This window comes from Colius striatus, chromosome 2 (genome assembly GCF_028858725.1).
Source record: "Colius striatus isolate bColStr4 chromosome 2, bColStr4.1.hap1, whole genome shotgun sequence".
NCBI classification, from domain to species: Eukaryota; Metazoa; Chordata; class Aves; order Coliiformes; family Coliidae; genus Colius; species Colius striatus.
In genome coordinates, this window is record NC_084760.1 from 17483877 (window position 1) to 17497217 (window position 13341).

Sequence of the window (13341 nt, forward strand, 5' to 3'; positions counted from 1 at the left end):
ATAGTAAACTATGATGACAGAATCATTATATTTATGAGAGAATTATGGATTTTATACTGAAAGACTGAATTTGTCACATTTCACCCATTTCCTTCTCTTTGGATGCCAATAATCAGGCTGGACTGTGGCTTTAATCTTCTGCCATGATGTAGCAAGGAACTGGTTTTCCTCAGACAAACAGCTGTACTATCACTGTTGCCACTCATGAAACAACTAAGACCTTTGATAAGGCAGATAAGGTTTAATATAGAGAAGTGTATGGTCTATGTGGAAGCCAATTATGGTGCTCTCTTCTGTAGCATTAAGAACACAAAGGTGGTAACTTGGAATAACCTCTTTGTTTTTCCTAGAAATACAAACTCTTATAAATTGCTCCTGTGCATCAGCCAAGAGAGTATGCTTTACTGGATACTCTTGCAGTACAGAGGCAGTGATAAAGGTAACCCAAAATGCATATGCTGGTAGAATAATTCTCCTGACAAGAACATGAACTTTTGGATTTGATTAACTCTTAACAATGACTCAGCATTGTAGAAAGGTGCATAGTGTTTGACAGAGATGTCACAAGGACAGCAAAGGCTGAAAAAGAGTGCCTAGTTTAAACAATCCAGGTTGTTGTTTAAAATATAAGTTCTTACACATTAAAGAAAAGACAAATTACTTGAGACAGATCTCACTCTAAGCAGGAGGCCTGCAGAGGAAATTTGATAGAACTAGCAACCAAACTGTTGGCACCATCTCTGTAAATGTATTGTGGTGAAGTGGAAGGAAGAGTGTAAAGATACCTTCTGTCACTTTCATATCTCTCCAGTCATTTTGTGTGGGTATGTAGGGTTTCATTTAATAAATAATTAAATGTATATATAAATAGAATAGAATATGTAGTAAAAATAGCACAGTGACTAAAAGGTTCAAAATAATTTTCATGAGAGCAATTTAAAAAAAAATGAAGTCATTGTCTGACATACACTAAATATTTTTTTTTTCCATGCTCTTGGATCATACTTTGTTACATTCTTAACTGGTCCTGAGATAAACTAGATGTATGTCACACAGCTAGGGTTGGGTAAAGTGGCTGCTTCAAGTTACATCTATGGCCTTTAGTCATCTTTGTAGCATCTGAGGAATGGTATAGATCACAAGAAGCGTGCCCAAACTCCAAGTATACTTTAGATTTGGGAGAACATCTGCTCACTGCAGCATGTACAGGGAATGAAACTACTCCATACCATAAATACAGAAATACAAGCATAATTGTACAATCAAATATTTTCTATAGAAATTTCAGTGAAGTGAACCCAGGCAGTTATATTTTTTAATTTTCTTCTAATATTTCAGCAGAAATACTTTCCTCAGCCTTCAGAATACTGTAATAATTAGTCAAATAATTGTAAGTAATCTTATAGGAAAGTAGTAGAAGAGAAAAATATGTGAGAATATAAGAAAATTCATATGATTAAATTCAGGGATCTGATACTATAGACATAATATTATGAGCTACTTTCTTGGGAACAAGTGAAAGCAAATAAGAACTTGATCTGCTCTTTTTCCTGTGAAATGTTTCCAATTGCCTCATCTGTTCACATGCTGTGTCTGGGTAGCAAATTAAAAGAGCATCAGCTAGCACAGAAACACATTATACTACAACTTTTGCTGGAACTTACCCAGCTATTCATTGGCCTCAGAGCATACTTCCAGATTTTGAGGACTAACAATGTTCAGTGTGTCTTTAGTCATGCCCAAAAACATAAAAGGCCATAAAGCTGAACTCGCTAATCTAACATGTGTCATAGGATGTACTGTGGGAAAGGCATCACACAAGTTGAAGTCAGAAACTGAGAGAGCAAAGAGGTTGTTTTAACTCCACTAACAACGGCAAATGATCTGTCCTCATAAAAACTGTAATGCACTCTTCTGTTTGTATAAAACACTGGTAGGAAAGCTGTCAAACTATTTAGCATTTTATTTCATATTACATTATTTTCCTTTCATTTTCTTCATCTGTATGTTCACCTCTCTGTATGTTTTTCTCTGTTTCTGCTAGACATTAAATCAACATTTTTAGAATGGCATGGGCTAATTTGTTGTTGGCTTTGACCTTACATAGAATACATAAGCATTGGTCTCAGCAGACTTTGGAATGAAAATAATAAATTAAAATGATCCTAGTTTTTACTAGGTTTTAGGCTTTTTAGCAAGGAAAATTCTGTTTTCAGTGAAAAATTTCACAGCTCTCTAGCAGCAGAAGTGGGAACTGTAGTATACCCCTTAGTGTTTTCAGTAAGACATTCTGCTTTTGGAAAAAATGATAAAACTAAGTCTAGTAAATGCCCACAATGTCACAAGACTCAATTATTATACCTACTTCAGACTTAGCTAGGGTTATGGTGCTAGTGGTTTAAAGCACCTCAGAAATATTGGCACTTAAGTTAAATCACAGCTCAGTTTGAAACTGATTTAAAACAATGACATACCTAAAAAGATCACCTTCCTAGCACAAATGCCCTTTCTCACTTGGGCCACAACACTCGTACACAGCTTGGTGAACACCTTTTCTTCACCCTTGCAGGCTCCAACACAAAAAGTTTTTTCCCTGATCCTTAGCTACTCCTCCAGGCCCACACTGCCTTGAGTTAGACTAGCAGCATACTCTTAAAGACAGCATAACAAACCAGAAGGTTGTAATGTGTCTAGATAAGAAACATAAGTGAAAATTAGAATTACTTAGAAAGTTTGACTACATATCAGCAAGCAAAATGCAGGGTAGGGCAGGAATTAGCAGTCACTTAATTGTTCTGTTTTCTTTTAATACAGCAGCTCCTGAACATAACTTTAAAATCATGGCTTATTCAGTCAGTTGATATAAACTGGTATAACATTCACAGAATCACAAAATCTTAAGGGCTGGAAGGGACTTCAAAAGATCATCTAGTCCAGCTCCCCTAGGTAGTCAGAGCAGGACCACCTAGATTAGGTCACACAGAAACTCATCCAGGTGGGTTTTGAATGTCTCCAGGGAAGGAGACTCCGCAATCCATCTGGGCAGCCTGTTCCAGTGCCCTCTCACCCTCACAGGGAAGTTTTTCCTTATGTTTTTTTGGAATCCCTTATGTTCCAGCTTGTACCTGTTGCCCCTTGTCCTATCACTCGATATCATTGAGAAGAGTCTGGCTCCATCCTCCTGACACCCACCCCTTATGTATTTGTAAACACTGATGAGGTCACCTCTCAGTCTCCTCCAAGCTGAAGAGCCCCAGCTTCCTCAGCCTTTCATCATAAAGGAGATGCTCCACTCCATCATATTGGTGGGTGGGTGGCCCTGTGCTGAACTCTCTCTAGTTGCTCCCTGTCTTTCTTGAACTGAGGGGCCCAGAACTGGACACAATATTCCAGATGCGGTCTCACAAGGGCAGAGGGACTCCTGAGAAACTCCACTAGATACAGGTCTCCAACTAGACTCTGTGTCACTGATCACCACTCTCTGTCTTCTTCTCTTCAACCAGTTAACAATCCACCTCACTACCTGATCATCCAGTGCACAGTTCTGCTGTGAGGATGCTGTGGGAGCTAGTGTCAAATACTTTACTGAAATCAAGATAAACCACATCCACTGAACTACCACCATCTATCCACCTGGTTATATCTTCATAAAAAGCTATCAGGTTGGTCAAACATGACCTCCCCTTCCTAAAGCCATGTGTACTGCTCCCAATGACCCTCTTGTCCTTAAAATGCCTGGAGACAGCACCCAGGATAAGTTGTTCCATCACCTTTCAGATTGCTCAACTGATCCTTAACCCAGTCCTCATCAACCAAACAGAACTCCTCCTTTAACCTGACTTCCTCTGGTGTCTGGGGCTCCTCAGGACAGTCTCCAGCAGTACAGACAGAGGCAAAGAAAGCATTCAGGAATTCTGCCTTCTCTGTATCCTCTATCACCAGGGCACCCGCCTCATTCAACAGCGGGCCTACATTGCCTGTAGTGTTAATCTGCGAAGTATTTGAAGAAGTCTTTCTTGTTGTCCTTGACCTCCCTTGCAAGTTATAACTCCAACAAGGCTTTAGCTTTCCTAGTTACCTCCCTACATCCCCTGACAAAGCTAATGAAGATGTCTAGATATATATGAGTTGAAAGTAGTGGATTACTTGCACAGCTACCACAAGAATTTTTCAGTGTGTAAGTACAAAGTATTCTTGTATCTTCTCATATTATAAGGTTTTTCTCATCATATTGCTTATTTTCTATATTAATTTCTATGCTATGGTCATTGTGATATTATGCACTCTCCAAGAAAGATATTTTGGTCACTACTGTAGGCCCTTGTAGTTCTCTGTGAAGGTCATTTTTTAGTGATCTTACAGCAGGCTCATTAAAAATAAAGTTTATGAGCCGAGAGACAGTGAAATAAGCAGCTGTTAAAGTGGTATTTCAGTTATCAGCCCATACTCTAGCTCCCTATGCTACATGGCTGCATCCTTGAAAAATTATTGAAATGTTTAACTGGACTTTGACTCCAGGTCCAATTGCCTTTGTCCCTTGATTTATCAGAAATTATGATATAATAAAAATGGCTCTTTACAAAGTCAGAGCTTCTAGGCCTCCAGCGTTGGAGTACAAATTTATTACTGCATAATAATTACTGCAAACCTAACAGCTAGACATGGTTTAAAAGGGCAAAAAACAATGAACCCTCAAGAAACCTATAAATGATTGAACAGAATGATTAATTTGAAGAGTAACTACACCATCATCCTTTCTTCATTCTTTTTTAAGATGGTGTTGCATTCATGGTTAGGTATTTCTAATGATGTCATTAATACATTTTATTGTAGTGTGGGCTATAAGAACCTGAATTAGCAAGTGAGGAGAGACAGTTTGAAATAAAAATGTACCCTGAATTTGCTCATGATCTGTAAACTGCTTTGCCTTGCACATCTCAAACTAAACACTAACGTTATGCAAAAACATTTTTCAGAATGCTCCTAAGATGAAGAACAGGAAGGGATATTCACATCATCTTCAATAGTCACATGAATTATACAACTGCATTAGAAACCTGAAAGCTCTTGAGTGTTGTTTCCACTAGAGAACAATCCAGAGTACCTTAAATCATAATCTGAATGCTCTGAATAGTATTACTTGATCTTGGTGGTTTCTAATCCTGATGCTGGAATCAATAGCACCCCCTCATTAAATACTAATCAATGATTTTGCATTAAACTTACTCCTACAGTTACCAGCATTGAGGTCCAGAAAGGTTGGAATCAAAATGCTGAACTCTGTGTGCTTAAAGCTAGGCACATACATTAACAAGGCAGAAAACACAGTTTTGGTAGCTGAAATATTGCCATAGTTACAATGCTGCACTGAACTGAACTCATGCAGCATGCTCATGATTGGACTTTCAGTTGTGATAAAAACGTCATTACAGGTTATTTTTTCTAATTATTTTTCTAATTTTTGGCATATAGCCTATTTTAGCACAGAATCTAGAAGTTTCATATACTTTAATTATTTATAATGTATTTGTTTATTTATGACCTGTTTCAGTGTTCAAGTTATTTAATCCATCTTTTAAAAGAAACAGAGTAGGATCTAAAGATACAGCTATGTGTCTTCAGGTATGCATTTAAATGTTTATAACCTAATGTCATATGATTTTTTTTCCTTCTCTATACACTCAACATTTCATGAAAGAGTTTGTTAAAGCAGTACAAAATCATGTTCCACTTTTTCATCACTGAAATTAGTAGTCTCAATCTAGATCATGATAACATACTAATAAATAGTTTCTGCATTTATGGTGAGCATGTCGTGGTGTGCAATCTTTTGCACCAAGTTTCTGCAGATACTGTCCCCCAACCTGCCTTAGTGCACTCAGCTGACTTACAATGATGGAAAGATCCATTTGATTCTGTACAAAGTCATCACACTGTCGTACACTTCTAAATTTTCTTAGGCAAAATACTCCTCAAAACAGTGACTTGTTACAGTGAGAAGTCAGATTAATCACTCAGAATCCTGTGCTGTTCTAGGCATTTATCTCAGGCAAATTGAATCTCTGCACAGATGCCAGTGAAATTTTATGTGCTCTTCTATATGTGATGAGGTACACTGAAGACCAAAAAAAAGCATCTAGTATCTGTGGAAGTCTAACATGTTTTTAGAAGTAGAACGTGAACAGCTGAGAGAGATGTGTGGTCCTTTCTGTATCCTCTTTCACAAGAAGGCTCATATTATTTTGCCTAAAAGATTTTTTTTTTGCTACTTTATTCCATAATTCTGGTTTTGTATCATCGTTGTCGTCATCATCATCATCGTCATCGTCGTCATCATCATCACCATCAATATTGCTACTTATTCCAGTCTTTGAGATATAACCACCAGAGAGGTGACACAGAAAGTCATTATAAAGTTTCAGTATTTTGATTTCTGCATGGATTCAACAAAATAACAGATATTTTGAATTGATAAAATGTTCTCCAGGAGACAAAGAAATGGCTCTAGGGATGAGGAGTGCAAAATAATTAAACAAATAACTTCCTCTGGGGTTGTTTTTTTTTAGTTATAAGTGTGTTTGTTGACCAGGATTTCTATTATTCTTTTATTAAGTACTGCTATTAAATGCTCCAATTATCTATGATTAAATCCTGCTCACGTTGGCATGCTGTGTGAGAGATCTTGTTGTTGTTGTTTCCTTTTTTAACCACCGGGCATGTCTTTAAGATTTGTGTTATCTATGTATAATGCAACATGACAAGAGCAAGAGTTGAGAGAAAAAAACAGAGAACGACGACTCTGAGACAGTTGTTTTTATTCTATGACAGACATGAAATTGCTTGAGGTAAAGATTTCTGGCTCTCCATACTGACTGAATGGCTGAAGCTGGGGTTTACAAAGGGATATACTTTAAGTTGTCTTTCTTTTGCTATTAACTGCTTTGATTTATATGTTTATTTGCTTTTATTTATTTTTTATATTTATTTGATTTTATGTTCCTATACAGTTATTCCAAAGACACTCACTTCTGCTTTCAGGACAAACTAGAATGGTTTCTTCAAGAAGATGAGCATTATTGGAAAGCCCTAATTTCTGCATAGGAGTATTGCACTGAGTAATAAGCGAGAGAAAAATCCTTTGTGCCTCATAGACTTAACAAATCTGAGTTTAAATAAGGTAAGGGAATGCAGCAAATGAAGTAGTGGACAAAAAAATAAAGCAGGAGAATGACTGTAAGGCGCTGTGACCACTTCTGTGCCACTAACTGCCTTGCCAAATTCTTGCAGTCATTCTGCAGCCGTGTGGAAGTGAAGGTTCCTGAAATTCTGGTAGACTTTAAGGAAAAAATAGATGAATTATTCCTTTACTGTATTCCTAAATGTGTTTCATCCCATTTTCCCTCTGGCTATACCCTGGTGGAGTTCACCTGTTGACTGCAGTGTTGGTTGGTTTGGAATATCAATGTGATTGGGGAACACTCAGCTGCTTACTGCTGCAGCAGAAACAGCGGCAGCAGAAACCACAAGAGCACATTTCACTTAACACACGGATTGCCCTTAGGTAAACCAGACATGGAAAGATTATTATGGATGCTGACATGTTAGTGAGGACTTTTCTTTGAACTTAACAAGCGGGATTCAAAAACAGAAAGGAAGAAAAGCACTTTATCCAGTTAAAATAAGTTATGATATATTTATGCAGAATAGCAGATGTCTTCTCCCATTCTATAACATCTCTAAAACTGAGGTACATGTGTATGTTGGTAAGAGCAAGCCCTATAATCTCATTAATGAAGAAGGTACCATATTAACTTTAAACTCATTTCACTCTTATGATTCTAAGCTGCTCATTTCTGGTGCCTATTGCAACACAGAGTTATGAATAAATCCATCATTCACTTGGGATGGAGTAGTTAGTTTCTAGCCTACAGATTCCATTTGAGTGGCTGAAGCATTAGGTTATTTCCTCTCTTTTGAAAAATGAATATTCATTTATGGAGTGAAGTAGATCTGTTAGGAGACTCAGAAAGCCGTACTAACTTTATAACATGATGTTAAAAGTACTCAAACCCTCAACATTTCAGTCCATACAATGAGTTTGGCAGAGCAAAGCTTTCTCAAATCCAAATGAGTACCCTTGTAAGTCATTAGCTTTTCCACAAAATTTTAATCTTCTCCCATTCAGAATGAGAAAATGTTAGTGAGGCAAGGAAAAACTGTTGCCTGCCACAAACTCTTCATCAGTAGCTTTCTGATGAGAGAAAACAGCTCACTACTCTCTTGGCAAGATACAGAGGTGACAAAACAGAGCTGACTCCAGCAGATTCTGTTGTTGCCTACAAGGTAGGCAAGGGAAAGCAAGCAGATCATTTACTGATATAACTGCCCTAACTATCAAAGGCTGTGAAGGTGAAGATGAAGAGCTGGTGTACATCAATATAAGGGTAGACTGAGGCAGAACAAAAATGTTATTGAAGTCTGTACATTCAAATCTACAAAACTAATCCTGTCTGCCTTGCTCTGCAGCTATATAAAAAGAAATGAAGCACTAAACTAGCAAAAAAGGAGCAGTAATTTTTTAGGAGGAAGCCTTTCATTCCCCAGAGTACAGCAGTCATTTCAGTGAGAAGTACATGGACAGGCTGATACACTGTCCTTGTAATATAATTTGGAAAAACAAAATCATCTCTAATGAGCTGCAGCTGAACAAATCATTATTCACCTCAGTGTTCTTTTTATCAAATTATATTTTAGCCAAGCTCTAGCAAAATTGTGAATAACACTGCTGTGGAAAAAGGGGAAACAAAATTACAGTATGAAATAGATGCAGCAGAAACACATTTTAAGGCTACTTTTTCAGTTTGATATGAAAAGATTTACCTGCATAAGTTCCCATAGCCTTTCATAAGTGCTAATATCTTGACTCCAGTGTAATATTTCATGTGATTTTATTTGTCTAACTTAAGAGTTGAGAGACTTTCAGTTTTCCAACTTCCTCTTTCTGATAGAAAAGCAGCCCAGATTGAATGAATGGATGTTTTATTTAGGTGTTATATCACTCAAATTGACACAAATTAGTACCTTATTTTTATCAAAGCAACTAAATATAAAATTTCATCATCCAGGTTTCAAAAATTGTGCTACATAGGTTTAGAATATGGGTTGTATTAGTAGAGATTTTCTGTTAATATTAGAGACAACTGTCAGGAAAAAAAAAGTGTCTTGATGACAAGCTTTAGTGTTTTTCATTATTTATGAGCAAATTACAAATCTCTTCCAAACTAGGGTGTCCAAAACTATTTAGTGGAATTCTCATTTTAGGCAAAAGGACTATTCCAGTGTGTGGAGTCTGTGATGTATTATTAGTATTTGTTGAGCAGATCTCTCACAAATTTTATCTTTTTTTAAAAAAAATAATTCATGTCATTTAGAATACATGCATAACAGAGCAGAAAATAGAGATAGCCCTATATATTAAAGTATTCTCACCATGTACAAAAAATCACTCTAAAACACTGCAAAATCTTCATACAGGCTTCAGATACCAATTAACTATGAAAACTCATCACTCCTCAATATGAAACTATTTTAATCTCATTTTCATTTTCTGCATTAGCTTCAAGTCTTTTATGTCTTGTTTTGGGATTTTATTTTTGGGGGGGTAGGGATGTGTGCAAGTTCTAGGAGGGAGGGAGGGAGTGGTCTCATTGTTTTGGTTTGGATTTTTCTTTTGAGGTTTTATTTTTCTTTCCTCCTTTAGCTATGGAGGTCTTTAGCTATGCCTCTGAGAAGCATTCCTCATACAAAAGATGATATAGGATATTCCTAGAGTCTTGCTTCTCAGACCAAATCTGATAGGCTTCAAAAGAATATGAAAATCAAATTACCACTTATTTGAGGCATTTCAGTGACTTTTTTTTTTCCTTGGATATCATCTGAGGTAGGGCTGTGAGCTCCTATTCACTGATTCTGTTCTTGGTTATGCAGTCACTCACATCCAATCATAGTACAAATATCTGAATTTCTTATTCTCAGGAAAGATTTTACCCTGTTTATCCAAATGAACAAAGTAAAAAACCTAAAAATAAAACCATCAAAACTTCAAAGAAGAGCATTAAATTTCTCAGCAGAACTAACCCACTTGAGGTATGCTGGTTGAAACTTGCCAAAACATGAGGATTGAAAATTGAAAACATACCCCAAACATATTGGAAAATGCATTCTCCATTGCATTATTTTTTACAGTGATTTCTTCTTATGTGAGATATGCTAGCTCAAGAAAAACTCATGCAGGAAGTAATGCTAATTAATCACGACAGAGAATCTTTCTCGTTTTAACATTAAAAAAGTAATAAAGACCAAGCCAGAAATTAGATGCCACTTTATGTATGAAACAACGTTGCAGTAGGAACTATTAATAGTTTACTAACACTTGAAATCCTAGAAATTAAATAAATGCAAAAGAGCAAGTTAGAAATTTGGTCTGTATCAATTACACAGCCTAGTTGTCTAGATTGAGTCAGCCAAAATACATCCAGTATGTCTTTCGCTTTAATTTCTTTATGCCAGAAGACTCAGTTTGCAATCTCTCGTGGTGATGTTAAACCTAATTTGACACTGTATTCTGTTGGTGGAGTTGTATAATATCTGATCTACTTCTAAAAAAATCACATATGCAGAATACTATTTCAGAATGTTTTGGAAATGTATTTCTTTTATGAAAGCATATATCAGAAAATAATACTATTTATTTATGAAGTACTAGCCTACATAAAGATATTTTAGGTAAAATAACTAGGCAGACCATTTTCTATTTCCAAATCAAAAGAAGGTAATAAGCAATGAGGAGAATACTTCATAATATTATACAGCCTAAGTTTCAGATATTAGATCACCAGCTAATCTGTCTTTCTATAGATAGCATTCCATTAAGCCACCAAGAGACACTCTTTAATGAGTCTAAAGTATTCTAGTTAGGTGAAAAGGGTTTAGTTTTCAGAAAATGAAAATGTTTGCCAAAGGTATAAAAAGAGAATAGGCTTTAACAAGGTCCATAACTTCTGCTACAGCAGTAATAGATTTGGTAAAAAGGTCTGAAACCCCAAAACATATCTATCTCACAGAGTGGGGAAAAAAGATCAAAATTCTGAGAATCTGGAATTAGAGAATTGGCAAAATTCCTCCCTATTAACTAAAAACTGGTGACCACTGTGTGACCAAGAACTATCCAGAAGAAACTGAAGAAAGGATATCCCCTTTCATTAGATCTTAATCAACCTTGTGACTTTATTTAATCTACAATAAAACAGACACTTGGAAGAATTTCTTTGCTGTTGTCTCTTTCTTAAGAACACATTTAACAAATTGTGCATCATTTGGCAACACATTTCTTTTTAGCTGAAAAGATGACTAGTATTAGTCCTGAAATACTGTGATTGAACCAGAGCATTTTCTTAATGCAAAACTGCAGCTACTGCAAAAACATTAGGGCAATATAAGAAATCCAGGACAAAAACTGATCTATAATCCCTAATGTTTCTTTTTCTGTGCATTAAGTTATTCCTTGGTCCTTTAAGTCACGATTCCAGAAAGCAAAGCACACCTATTTATCACTTTGCATTTTCCACTTACAGTGCTTTAGCAAGAATAATCCTAATTAAGTTCTTTAAGTATTATTATTAGAGCTAACCAAATAATTTCCCAAAGGGTTTATTTAATGGATTTTGACATTTTTGTCCCTTAATTTGTTCAGTGAATAATTTTTCATATTAGTCAACCAGCTGTATAAGCTGGTCAAACAGTATTTGTTGAATTCATTTGATGACTGATTTATACCAAATGTTGGATAAATTATTCATGACTAATTGGTTCTGTTATTCAAAGAGATCTAATTATCATCTCTAGTTTTAAAAAGAACCTGTATTCCACAGTGTACAAGGTAAAATAATCTAATGAAAGTACAAGCTGTACATTTGTGGCATAGCTGAAGTGCATCATCCTCAACTGCTTTTACTCAAGCTCCTACACATGAATCATGTAGGGCACTGTGCCCTCAAAAGATGTAAGCTGACTGCCAATCTCCACTCCACAGCCAAACAATTCCCCTTCACTGTTTCTTCATGTTCCAGTGTATAGTCTCTCCAGAGGCCTTGTATTTATTACATTTGGACCATGTCAGAGATGACTTTTGCTGTGATATGGAGAAGTATGAACATTAAGAAGGAACAGTGGCTAGGCCCTAATTCAGAATACTATAGATAAATCTCCTGCTTAATTGGACTTCCTCAGTTCTCCATCAACAAAAAATTGACATGTAGTAGAGCCTGATCTCAAGCATATGTTGAGGAGATATATTAATTAAAGATTTTTAATTACTCTGAAACTTTTGCAATAGGATATTAAGTACAATATCAATATATATATCAAAAAGTGGTTCATGTGTCTCGACAATTCAAATTAATCAGCTGAAAACCTTGCTTGCTTTTGAGGTGCTAGTACCCTGCATCTGAAATGATAGCAGAGGTAGTAATTCTGCCTGGCACATACTGTAAATGGCTGGAAAACGAGCTAAATTATTCATAGTGCTGGGGGTTATGAATAAAGTATATTGTCTTTAGCATTACGAGTGTATTTTTAACTTTACTGACTCCTCACCTTTTGCAAATAGACTTCCAAATGGATTTTGAGATGAAAAGATAGTGCCGTTTTAGCATGATTTACTTATCTACTATACTGATCTCCATATAAGTCTTGAGTCAAGCTGAAGAACATGCAGAAGCAGATGGGTTTCTGCTACTTTAATACTGCTTAACAGAAGTTGAAATTTGTCCCATGTCAGTTCCAGAAAACTATAAAAATACAGGAAGCTTTGTGCATGAGGCAGCTGCCTAAGTAACGAAACAGTCCTAAAGGGTTAATCACCTGTGGTTATGTGGCAAAAAGTCTACGCTATATAAAGTATATAACGCCTGTTTAATGTGGGCAAACCTGTGTTATCATTTGTAGGAAAAGTTTATCTTAGGAAGAAAGTCAACTGATACTGATATTAGAGTCGAAGTCTGAATTTACTTTTCAGAATTTCTGCTTTGTGTGAATTTCCAATATTCTGGAATCACAGAATCATGAATGCTTGAAGTTGGAAGGGACCTCTGAAAATCATCTCGTCCAACCACCCAGATTAATCAGGACCAGCTAGAACAGGATGCCCAGGAACTTGTCAAGATGGCTTTTGAATGTCTACAGGGACAGAGACTTCACAATCTTCCTTGGTACTCTGTGCCAGAGTTCAGTCTCCTCACAGTGAAAAAGTGGTTCCTAATGTTCAGACAGCACTTCCTGTGT

General features: G+C 36.2%; 1 protein-coding gene across 1 annotated transcript in view; it reads right to left on the reverse strand.

The window, feature by feature from the left end:
- Window positions 1-13341, reverse strand: part of ADGRB3 (adhesion G protein-coupled receptor B3) — a 463861-nt gene that overhangs the window by 236378 nt on the left and 214142 nt on the right. The gene's annotated exons all lie outside the window — the stretch shown is intronic.